Here is a 12,522-nt window from a genome sequence, read left to right as displayed (position 1 = left end):
TATTTATAACCTCCAACCCATTAACTTCACTTCTGGGTAATTTTCACTACAGAATTTCATTTCAAATTTAGTAATCATAGGGGGCCTGGCAGACTCAGAATAGCATGTGACTCTAGATTCTTGGGGTTGTGAGTTCAAAAGCCCCACATTTATTTATAAAAATAAAGAAACTTACAAAAAACAAAACTTAGTAACCACATACATACATATACACAAAAAGAAACAAAAATTTCACAAAGCATTTTATCCATACTGCTTACAATACAAACTGACACTTTAATCCTATTTTAATCCCTAAACTGATTTCACAAGCCATTCATTAATGGCTTCCAACATGCAGTTTAAAAAACTCGCCAAATACCTTAAATATGTGTATAAGGATTCCTCATCAGGAATACTCAATGTAGCATTGTTTTTAAAAGAGAAAAAAACAGGGTGCCTGGGTGGCTCAGTGGGTTAAGCCTCTGCCTTCAGTTCAGGTCATGATCTCATGGCCCTGCGATCCAGTCCCGCATCAGGCTCTCTGCTTGGCTGGGAGCCTGCTTCCTCCTCTCTGCCTGCCTCTCTGCCTATTTGCGATCTCTGTAAATAAATAAAATCTTTAAAAAAAAAAGAAAAGAAAGAAAGAAAGAAAATAAAATAGGGAACAACCTAAATACCTATCAACATTTTAATAAACTAAAAATGGCTATATTCATTTAACAGAATAATGTAACTATACCCCAGATAAAAGTGATGACTATAATTAGGTTGAACCATATGAAACTCATTTTTGTAGGTCAAAAATGGTAATGTATCAGGAATTTCACATGAATCAAAAATACATGTTTCAAGAAAAACAAGTTACAGAATAAGCAGAATACTGTTTACACCAAGTTTGAAAATATACAAAACAATATTATGATTTGCTTATGAATATATTTCTATTACCCAAATCAAGCATTAGGAATGATCAACACCAAATCCACAATAATCATTAGTTCTGGAAACAAGTGAAATATAATCCAAGAAGGTTATGTGCAATTTTTTTCTGAAACGGAAAATATGAGAAAATGTTGAAATTTTATACAGCCGTGTTGTGGATATATGAATGTTAATTATATTGGTCTCTGTAGTCTCCTGAACGTCTGAGATATTTTAAAGAAAAAAAATCTATTACCCAAATAAAATGCACATATGCAAACTAAATTCAAATCAAACACCATGCAAAATTTCTTTCACGGGCCTGAAATGTTAATGCTTAGTCTTCACCCTAGGGCCTCTAGCAAAAAAAAAAAAAAAAAAAACTAGCAAACAAACAAAAAGAACAGCTTTTATGTACTTCCCAACTTAAATAGTTCCTTAAAATCTGTCAAGAAAAGATTTACCCCTGGGAAAATTGGGTCTTGTTCCTCCTTCCAGTTTAACGCTCTGTATTTTACCATATTTCCATCTTTACCCTTGCTGCCAAGAAAACTCAAATCCAAATTTTATTCTTAGTCATTGAATTATGCTTCTTTCTTTTCCTCCTTTCCTCCTTATATTTTATTACACTTCTGGATGACACAGGATATAAATAAATTCCAAGCAAATAAAAAGTAACGTGCCTATTCCACCATGCTGAAGAGTTTTCACCACATCACTTTCTTCCATGACCAAAGGAAGGAGTGTAATAGATACAATTATGTATAATATGCTCACTAAACTAAGATTCCAGGTCATACAGGATTTAAGTGAATAGGCTGCCAATGAAAAATAATTAGCTAATATACTAACAAAAGAAATGCATACGAAAGGCCTAGACGACCAAAGGTAATTTAGTAAGGTAAGTTTTGTCTCTTTAAGACCATATGCTTTATATGCTTTGTTTTCTAGTACATGGATACCACAGAAAATATATAAATCTATTAAGAATATGTAATACTGGGGTGCCTGGGTGGTTCAGTCAGCGTCTGCCTTCAGCTCAGGTCACGATCTCAGGGTCCTGGGATTGAGCCCCACATCCAGGGGTTCCCGCTCAGTGAGGAATCTATTTCCCCTCTCCCTCTACCCCCCCCCATGCTTGTGCTCTGTCTCTCAAATATTTTTTTTAAAGATAAAATTTGTTTAAAAAATATGTAATACTATAAATCAGCTATTAAAAAATTCTATTTTTCTGTACTCTTCCATTAAAAAACTACAAAGTGTCCTTTCCAACAGGTATTTTCCCCATGCCTGAAGATATCCTGGCGGTTTCTAGAATTTAGCTTCACTTTTCCTTCTCTCTGTACACTTATAATGTCTAATTAAGCCAGGCTATAAAATCATTTAGACAGCATACATACCCTCTAACACATGGTATACTGCAATACAGAAAAACCAAAATCATGGGTTATATGAAACAAATCCCCTATTTAATCCATTCCTTAACTTCCAAAACTGAATACCAAATGTTACATATTAAATAGGTTAATTATTCCTAACAAACAGGTCCTAGGATAGTCATCAGCCTTATTTATCTCATTTTAGAATTAAAGAATGAAATAGAGAACATATCCCAAAATGACAATTTTATGCTGCAATTTTTCAAGTTTATATTTCACTAAGACTTTGAAAAGGTTATTTTTAACAAAATTAAAGCACTTCACTCAACAAGAGCACAATCCAATTTAGGTTTTAAAAAGACCATTACTTCCCACTTGCTATAAGCCAGGACTGCTGTTTGATATAAGAAAACTACATTCTGGGGCGCCTGGGTGGCTCAGTGGGTTAAAGCCTCTGCCTTCAGCTCAGATCATGATCCCAGGGTCCTGGGATGGAGCCCCGAATCAGGCTCTCTGCTCAGCAGGGAGCCTGCTTCCCCCTCCCTCTCTCTCTGCCTGCCTCTCTGCCTACTTGTGATCTCTGTCTGTCAAATAAATAAATAAATAAATAAATAAATCTATCTTTTAAAAAAAGAAAACTACATTCTCCTTACCCTCAAAAAATATATAGTCTACTGGCCCACCCCTCAAACTCTTTTAACAGGGGTGGCAAAACCATACTGCTTTCAAGGGCTGGACAGGGAGTCTAAATAGGTGAGCAGATCTTAAGAGTACTAGGAAGAACAACTACAGAATGTAGGCTCCATCTATAATAATTCTAAATCAACGTCAAAGAATGACATCACAACAAAACACCTCTCCAAGTGAGAGAGACATAATATACTAACAAGATAAAGACCTTTTTTAAAAAGTTGGCAATGGCATGGAGAAACTAGACCTCACCCACATTTGTGGTGAGTGTTTACAGTGCTGTGACCTTTCTGGATGGCATTCTGGTAACACGTATCAAAATGAAACCCATGTAGCATTGTATGTTAACTAAAATTTAAATAAAAATTTAAGAAACTAAAATAAAAACCATGTACTTCCTTCAACCCAGTAACTAGACTCTTAGAAAGTTATCCTATAGAGTCATTAGCATCAGCAATTGTACATATGTGTATGTACATAACACAGTAAATTTAAACAATCTAAATATCTAGTAATAGGAACACTATTAAATTATGACTCACCCATGTAATACTACTTAAAAGAACAGAGTAGATGCAAATGTACTGATGTGGGAAGCTACTGTGAATATTAATTTTTTAAAGCACGCTACTATGAGCCAAGATGGCACCACCTGCCGAACTCCAAGGCTATTTCTAGTCACACGCAGAAGCATTATTCCGACCCACAGCTGAGAAGGGTTGGCTGGTTTCGGGTGTAGGTTTTCTGAGAGCTGCTTATCGCCAGCCAATCTGTACCCATTATGTCCAGCAGAAACAAACACTAGCTGCCCAGCAACCTGCAGCAGTTACAGAATTAATAAAGTGGACCCTCTGCCTATGCTGAGAGTCATTAGAATATCCACTACAAATCCAAGCAGAGATTCTCAAATTGCAACTAAATAAAACTAGCCAAGAACTGGCAAAGCTGGAGATGTTTATGGCACTGATTGGTCACTACTACCAAAAACATCTCAACAACTTTCCTCAAGAGCTGAAAGATCTGCTTTCCTACAATTACACTGTCTTGTAGACCTTCCAATAACATTTTGCAAAGCTTTGATCTCTGGGAGGAAAATCTCATCAAGCCATCAAGTTTGTTACTGCTCTTCTTTGAAGTTCTACATTGCCATACAAACTTTAAAAACTTAATACACTCATTTTGTGACCGATTAGAGTAAAAGTACAAAATACAATAAAATGATAAAGTATTACAGAATTTCATGTGCACGTTAAGAGACAGCAATGCAACCACAGCCAAGATATCTTTTAAACTGATGACTAAACTCTTCAGAAGAAAGATCTGAAATGATGCCAAGACTGTCAATGTTGTCCCAATTCATACTTCTCTGAGGTCACCAAATGATTAGCTGCTGCCCTGACCTTCTTCCTAGGAAAAGATATACAAGAGAAACAGGACAGCAACTAAGAATGTTAGTGTAGTATGCCACAGAGAAAAGAAGCTCCAAACACTAGGAAAGGTTGAAAGGTCATTAAAGTGTTTACAAACAAAAGGGAAGGAAAAAATAAGAGGTATTTTACTTCTCAGTTACCCATCTGATTCATGATTCTCCAAGATTTTGCAGGAAAACTACTACTGCAGCTCTAAAGAGATGTCTAAAGTGAATATGATACTCTAGATATTTATCTCCAGATTGGCGGGAATTCATGAGTTTTTTCTAACTTCTATTCCTTTGTGCAAAGGTTTCTACAGCAGCACCAAAGACAATTAGTAAAATCCTTCTGTTTGGTGCACCAACACACAAACATCTCATCACCTGTATAGTCCCAGAGATCATTCAGTCACTCGTGATTGTGGACACCCATTTCATCATGGACAAGAATTCTGGGTAAATCATGACAGCAGGAATCAATGAAAGAGATAACAGCTGAATGACTAACTTCCTCAAAGCTTGGCCCAGCATAAAATACACAACATTAAGAAAGTGACCATGTCTGCTAGAACTTTGACTCAGTTCTTCCCAGCACTAAATCCCTTAGATGAAGAAATCCCAGGGTTAAGATTAGATAAAATCGAGAGTACAAGAATATGCGGAATTAGATGCTTAAATTTACATTCTAAGAATAGAAATGCGGAAATGGAGAAAGAGGAAGAGAATGCTAAGAACAAAAAAGATGGGTGGGGAAGAAACTGTTTCAGTGAGGAGAATGTTAATGGTAACTAGGTTGGTCTGCATCACTTTTCTAATGAAGAACAGCAAGAAAATCTCCAAGAAGCTGAAGAGCTTCAAGAAGCCGAAATGTGGGGCTCCTAGGTGGCTCAGTTGGTTAAGCAACTGCCTTTGGCTCTGGTCATGATCCTAAGGTCCTGGGATTGAGCCCCGCATCGGGCTCCCTGCTCAGTCGGGAGCCTGCTTCTCCTTCTCCCTCCACTGTTCTGCCTGCTTGTGCTCTCTCACTCTGTCAAATAAATAAATAAAATCTTTAAAAAAAAAAAAAAGATGAAATGTCCAGTCAAAAAATAAGAATTCTTCCTTCCAAGAAAAGCAACTGACATACAACATATACTTTTGAAAAAGAAAAAAAGAATCAAATAACTTCCTAGCAACTTTTCCATTCCAAAAAAACTGTTAAATTTGTGTTATTAATCTGAAAATTCGTGAATTAATGATATTTTTTGCACTACAAAGTCCAGAAGCACTATATTTTAAAAACCATCCGAAAAAAGCACACCGCAGACAAGATTGGTTGAATCCCTTTTTAAAACACAACTCTGCAACATAAAAAGGACACCTATTATAAAATACAGATTTTAATTAATGACTATGTAACAACACTGGTTCATCAACTGTAACAAATACACATTAACACATGCTATTTTAATAACAGAAAATAGAAAGCAAGTGATACAGAAACTCTATATTATCTGCACAAAATTTCTGTAAACCTAAAACTGATCTAAAAAATCAAGTCTATTATTTTTTTTTAAATCGGCATGTATAAACAAATTTGTGAATAAACATTTGTATAAGCAGACAAAGAGCTGGAAATCTCTATATCAAGCTGCAGTGAATTTCTACAGAGAATGAAACTGGAAAGAAAGGCGTAAGGACAAATTTTTACATCATAAACCTCTGGACTGTCTCAACTTTCCTATACTGAGCAACGCTCTAATGAGAGGCTCTGGAGCATATTGGGAGCCTGGGTACTGAAGGATGTATGGATTCAAATTCCAACTGTACCATTAACTAGCTGATGAACTTGCAGAGTTAATTTCTCTGTGTCTCAGTTCCCTCATCTTGAAATATGGATACCAGTTTGTGTATCCACAGAGCTGCTGCAGGTAATAACTTAATACATGTCAAGTACTGAAAAACTACCTAGCACACAGTAAGTGCTCAATAAATGGAGTTCACCACCACCACCACAAAGTGTCTATTATTCCTCTTTTTTTTTTTCCTTAAATCTTAACTGGTTAAGACAAATCACGAAAACTCAGCTCATCAATCTTCTTTATGCAGTAAGCTCTACTATGCAGAAATACAAATGTATCCAAGAGCTAAATAACAATAATCTGAGGGGTTTTCTTAAAAGAAAATTACTAACAGGGGTGCCCAGCTGGCTCAGTCCCTGCAACTCATGATCTCAGGGTCATGAGTTTAAGACCCACAATGGGTGTAGAAATTACCTTAAAAAAAATAAAATCTTTAAAAAAAAATTACAAATCACCACTTAACAGTATGAGCCCAGTTATACAAAAATAATCGCTAACCGTTTCTGTAATAATCACAAAAACAAACCCCTCTGAGTGGTGTGATTCTGGACAATTTTTACTTTCTTCTTTATACTTTTTTGACTCATTTTAATTTTCTACATTACATATGCATGACTATTAATAAAATAAAGTAGATGTCAGCAAGCTTTTTCTAGCAGGGGCCAGAGAATAAATATTTTAGGCTTGTAGGCCACATGAGTCTCTGTCCCACTACTCAATTCTACCCCTGCACTGCAAAACCCACCACAAACAACATCAAAATGAATACAGACAACTATATCCCAATTAAAAACTTAACTTACAAAACCAGACAGCTGGCAAAACTTGCCCCACAAGCTATAAAGTTTGCCGGCCCCTGAATAAAGAACAGAATAGAATTATTTTCATTTTGGAACACAAGATGTGATTTATACTGAAGAAAGTACACAGCTAAATTGATACTAGTGGTGGAAAAAGATTCATCCATTTATTTATTCTTACTCGTCTAGGGATAGAAAAACACAAACTCTCTTTTAGGTTCTGGAAATCCTCTTCTCATCTGTAGTGTTCAGATAAGAGAAAATACGCTATTAAGTAGCAGATATATGAGTACATAGATATATACTTACCTATATTAAGTATAGACATGAACATATACTGGTGGATATACAGTTACAAATAGAAGATAAAAGAAATGCCTCAATATTTAAATCAATCTGAAATTTTTTCAAAGTTCCTAATAATTAACCACCAAGCAGTTGCCACCTCCTGAGTGAAGTCCCATCTACTGATGAAATTATTTTAGTTACAAACTGTCAGTCAGCAAATGAAAATCTTCATTTCTATGAAATGAAAAACCAGGAGTGAAAAATCTATCAAATTCTAACAGAATGAGAGTGAGAGCATGATAACAGTAGACAATGGGTGGCCTTTGTCAAGAGAACACTTCAAACTTCAGAAATGACAGCTGAAGATCTCCCCTCCAAAAGTAAAGCTTTGGATTGAAGGGAATTGTTTTTAACACCTTACTGACAAGTTTTGTAAGCAAATGATTTTAAATATTACAAAAAAGATTTCTTCAAGTTTAAACAGTTTCTTGGGGGTGGGGAGACTGTTTTTGGAAGAGATCTAATGGGATTAACAGAAGGCTGAGAAATAGAGATCTAAAAATAAAATATTAAAAGGCCATCCTACTAAAAAAAAATTTTTTTAAAAATGCCAAGAACCTGCACTGAAGTCACCATACCCAGCAAAATTCCGGTCGGACATTTGAATCTTTCTACCAAAAGTAACAGTTGGGCAGTCTGGTGAAGTTGTCAAATTTCAGAGACAAACGTATTTACACTTATTGTCAAAATCCAGAAGGAGAAAAGAAGTTACCTATTAGTTTCCAATCCGAACTCTCTCACAGACCCCTGGCATCGATTTAAACCCTGTTACCATCAGTTTTAAAAGAAGCAAACAGTGAAAGACAAAAAGCCAAACGGGGCTTGGGAAACAAGGGCCCAAGCTACTATCCCAAGGTTGCCTGGAGCGCCATCAAAGAAAAGGTAAGGAAAATCTTCGTACCCCAGGGATCATAAAAGTAGTACCAAGCAGAACCCATTCGAAGCCTGCCACCAAAGAAATTCCTAGAACTAATAAAAGGGACGGAAATGAAGAAAGGGAGGGTAGAGACTCTCGGCGGCAGTAAGGAAAGACAACTGCACGCGAAGAAGAGGTGACAGAGGACTCCGGACCCCGTGCTGGGAGGGGCGAACGGGAAGGGGGCGCCAAGCGCTACAGACAGCGGTTGAACGGAGGGCGGATCCAGGCCCCTCACGGTCGGCCCCTGGGGCCACTGCACGGCAAACTGTGCCCCGCGGCGGGTCAGGTAAGGAGGCCAAGTTGAAGGCTGGAAGAGCGCGCGCTCCCTGGTCCGCGCCGGGGACACTCTCCGCCTCAGACCCCTCACCGCCTCCTCGACCCCGGGCTCTCTCCCTTCGCCCGGGAAACGGCGCTAACACTCCAGAGACCCTCACCCAGAGCTTGTCGCCGCCTCGTCGCAGGTCTCGGACTCCTCGGGAACCACAACTGAGGGGAGGGGGAGGAAGGGGGAGCGGAGAAGGGAGGGGACCCGGTGGACCCGCGCCGCTGCCGCCGCCGCGATACCGCGCCTGAGATCCAGCTCGCGCCGCCGCGACAGCCGCCGCCGCGTCTTCCCGCCCCCACGACTGCACGTTGCCGTGACGCACATCGCACGAGGCGGTTCGAACCAATAAGAGCACAGTTCGTGCGCAGGCGCACTGGCCCAAACCGGAAACAGCTCTTCTGACCGCTCTAGAACGTGGATGCATCCTGGGAGTTGTGGTTCGACCAGGAACTCAACGAAAACAGTGCTGAGCATCAAGGGACCGAGAGAAAGAGCGCTCCTTGGGCGCGCACACAAATCCTCTCCGTTTTGTTGGGGTTTTTTTGTTTCCTCCCACCAAAAGCGGAAGCAGTTTAGATTAGACAAGGCAGGGGCCCGCCCCAGTTCGGGGACGCTTTTTCCGGTCTCTATGGATACGGGCTACACTCCTTGGGCGGAAGCCAAAATTTAGGGATTTAGGCTGGATCGTGTTTGGATCGTGTTTCTGCCAACCGCCAATATATTGCTAGGTGTCGTCTCTGAAAGCTTCCGAAATAAATCCGAAAGCATTAGCCAAGTCTTCTGCGAAACAATAGCTTCTGCCTTTTATTACCTTGTTAAGGTATTGTGATTTATGTCCTACTCCTCAAAAACAAATGTGAACCCACTCACACTTAGAATACATATAATTCAGAATGATTTGTGAAATGTTCTTGGTGTAATAGCAGATCAGAAACTAATTCAGCATTAAATACTGTGTCCATTTCCCAGAGTGAGTGATTTTCTGCATGTGAGGCTTCAACTGAGACTGAGCTCTAACTTCTTAGAAATCAAAGAATGGTTTGGTTACATACTTTTTCTATAAGAAAAGGAAGTAGGAGCCCTCCAGCCCCCATCCGAAAGTTAGGTTTTTCACTAACCGAAAAAATTACAAAGAGGGTTTTCGCTTTTCCAAATGGTAATTTTTTCCTTACCTTTAGCCTGAGCTTGAGAAAGTCTTCTTAAGAAAGCGCTGTATTTTCGGATAACCGGATGAAACCTGGATAGAAATTGATTGGCATATAAAAATGTTTTCCTCACGTTCAGCACTAAGATGAATTTATCACACTCTGAACAGGTTATTGTCTTAATTGTAAAAACTCTTGTTAATGATTAGAGAACATCATAAGCTTTCAAGAATGCTTAAGCCCATAACTTGTTTGTCCTTCCCTTGATCCACAACAACAAGAAAAAACAAAGAATTCTGGAAAAAGCTGCACAGATCTCCTATCAAAAGGCCTAGAGTCTGATGTATAGGGAAACACCCCTCCCCCCCAAAATAGGGAACTCTTCAATCCTGGAAATGTAAATTCTAGAAGTGATTAAAGTTACTAAAATCACAAAATGCATGAATAAGATGGTCTTAATACTAGTATTTTTGCCCACCCAGTTAAGCTTGCAAGAGATAAAATTAATACAAATTAAATTACAGAAATTAAATTTAAAGGACAAAATTTCCTTCAAGGAGTAATTTATGTTGAAAATATGAATTACCTTTTTTTTTAAGTTTGCATAATTTGTAAAGGATACAGCAATAATGACTTTGGTTTTTCCAGACATAAAGACATAAGGCTTTTGAGATTGAAATCAAGGAAGACATTCATACACTTCCACAGAACATCAGAAATAAAACACTTTTGGGGGCGCCTGGGTGGCTCAGTTGGTTGGACGACTGCCTTCGGCTCAGGTCATGATCCTGGAGTCCCGGGATTGAGTCCCGCATCGGGCTCCCAGCTCTTTGGGGAGTATGCTTCTCCCTCTGACCTTCTCCTTGCTCATGTTCTCTCTCACTGTCTCTCTCTCTCTCAAATAAATAAATAAAATCTTTAAAAAAAAAAAAAACACTTTTGGATAGCAAACTTGACCCAGTGTACCAACTCACATAGGGAAAAGATAAGAAGAACGAGAGCCTCAGGCTTAATAAAAGGACTGCTAAAGGTGACGGAGCTATACAAGAAAGATAATTAAAGTAGAGGTTATTCCAAGATCTCATATCTTTTCTCAAATCGTCTTTCTCTCTTAATGATTTGCTTTGACAAAGTGCTATACTCTAAGAAAATTCCTCTGGAATTTGTGTGCTAAAACATGTGAGAAAGAGTCTTCTGATTTCCCCACCAAGATTTTACCTCTCATTCTCTGTCACCTTGATCCCATTCCCAGATCACTATTGCCAATTCCTGGTGCTTTCAAAGATAAAATAAACCACAGTATTTTCTCAGAATGCTCACATCTCAGCTGATGAAGATGTTGTCACCATACTTCCCATACATACCCGATATCTATGCTGGCTTCACCCATGTCACTCACCTAAATGTCACCATTAAGTATTCCAAAGCAGATTTCTCAGACCTCTCTCCCAAACTGTACTTCAGTTACTAAACCTTATATATATTATCTTAGGACTAGCTGTCCAAAAACCAAGGAGAATTCAGTAAAATTCTGTGTCCTCCAGTGTCAGCTGTGGATCTTTAGAATCTCTGCTGTCTCCATTCTTATCGTGTCACACTTCCCCATGGGAGGAGAGTGTAGTTCTTCATCGTCTGCAGCACCAAGAAAAGAGTCCCTTCCACCCCTATGCCCCATACTAGTCACCAGTGACACAACAGTACCCTGTGGCACAGCTAGTCTGAAGTAGAATCTCTGCAATTATCAGGTGTTGTTGACAAGGAGAACGCATCATTGGGTGAGTAAAATTCATAATCTACTTGTGGCCATCCCAGAATGGGGCTTCGGTGACATTACAATATGTTGCTGAACTGGTGATATTGAACTTGCTCTAGGAACAGACTTAACTTCCATTGTGATGTGCAAGTCAATAGCCAATGGGAGTTGAAAATGTATCTAAAACAATAAGCAAATGAAGATGCAGCTTTCAAATTCTAAGGGTTAAAAAAAAAAAAAAAGCACTCTGGACTACATTGTGAACTAAAACTTGAGTTCACAACTGATTTTTGTTACTTCTATAAAAAGAGAGGAGGAATTATTCCATTCATAATTTTTATAATCAGAACAATTGCTATTTTCAAGAAAAAAAAAAGCCATATTATCTGCTAGAGAAAACCAAAATTAGTAGTCTTCTTTGAGAGAATTGTTTCTATGACTTTCCCTCAAAAGACTAGAAAAAAAAATCAGCTTAATTATTACAAAATACTTAAAGGTCTTCGAATTCTTCTTTTCTCTGTCAATATCTATAAGCTTTTGAGGGGTGCCTCGATGGCTTAGCCATTAAGCATCTGCCTTCTGCTCAGGTTCCTGAGTTAGAGCCCCACAGCTGGCTCCCCACTCAGCAAGGAGCCTGCTTCTGCCTCTCCCTCTGCCTGCTATTCCCCCATGCTTTTGCTCACTCTCTCTCAGTCAAATAGATGAAATCTTTTTAAAAACAAAAAAGCTTCTTTTTTTAAAAGATTTTATTTATTTGACAGAGAGAGAGATCACAAGTAGGCAGAGAAGCAGGCAGAGAGAGAAAGGGAACCAGGCTCCCCACCGAACAGAGATCCTAATGCGGGGCTCGATCCCAGGACCCTGAGATCATGACCTGAGCAGAAGGCAGAGGTTTTAACCCACTGAGCCACCCAGGTGCCCCAGAAAAAAGCTTTTGAAATATAAAGATTAAAACTGAAGGGAAAATCTGGACAATATAGAAGTTGGACCATAAAAACAGATAAACCA

General features: G+C 38.7%; 1 protein-coding gene and 1 pseudogene across 3 annotated transcripts in view; one reads left to right on the top strand and one right to left on the bottom strand.

Annotated features, from left to right (window-relative positions):
• The window catches only part of ADIPOR2 (adiponectin receptor 2), a 99,459-nt gene extending 90,516 nt beyond the window's left edge, over positions 1-8,943 (bottom strand). For 2 of the 3 annotated variants that reach the window (XM_059403896.1, XM_059403897.1), the window contains exon 1: positions 8,726-8,943. The gene's annotated coding sequence lies outside the window, so the exon portion shown is untranslated. The remainder of the gene's footprint in view (positions 1-8,725) is intronic. The other variant, XM_059403894.1, reaches the window with a different exon arrangement.
• LOC132020837 (protein SDA1 homolog) lies at positions 3,754-4,418 on the top strand (annotated as a pseudogene).
• Positions 8,944-12,522: the final 3,579 nt, after the last annotated feature.

This window comes from Mustela nigripes, chromosome 6, assembly GCF_022355385.1.
Source record: "Mustela nigripes isolate SB6536 chromosome 6, MUSNIG.SB6536, whole genome shotgun sequence".
NCBI lineage: Eukaryota > Metazoa > Chordata > Mammalia > Carnivora > Mustelidae > Mustela > Mustela nigripes.
This window is presented reverse-complemented; position numbering and strand designations above follow the sequence as displayed.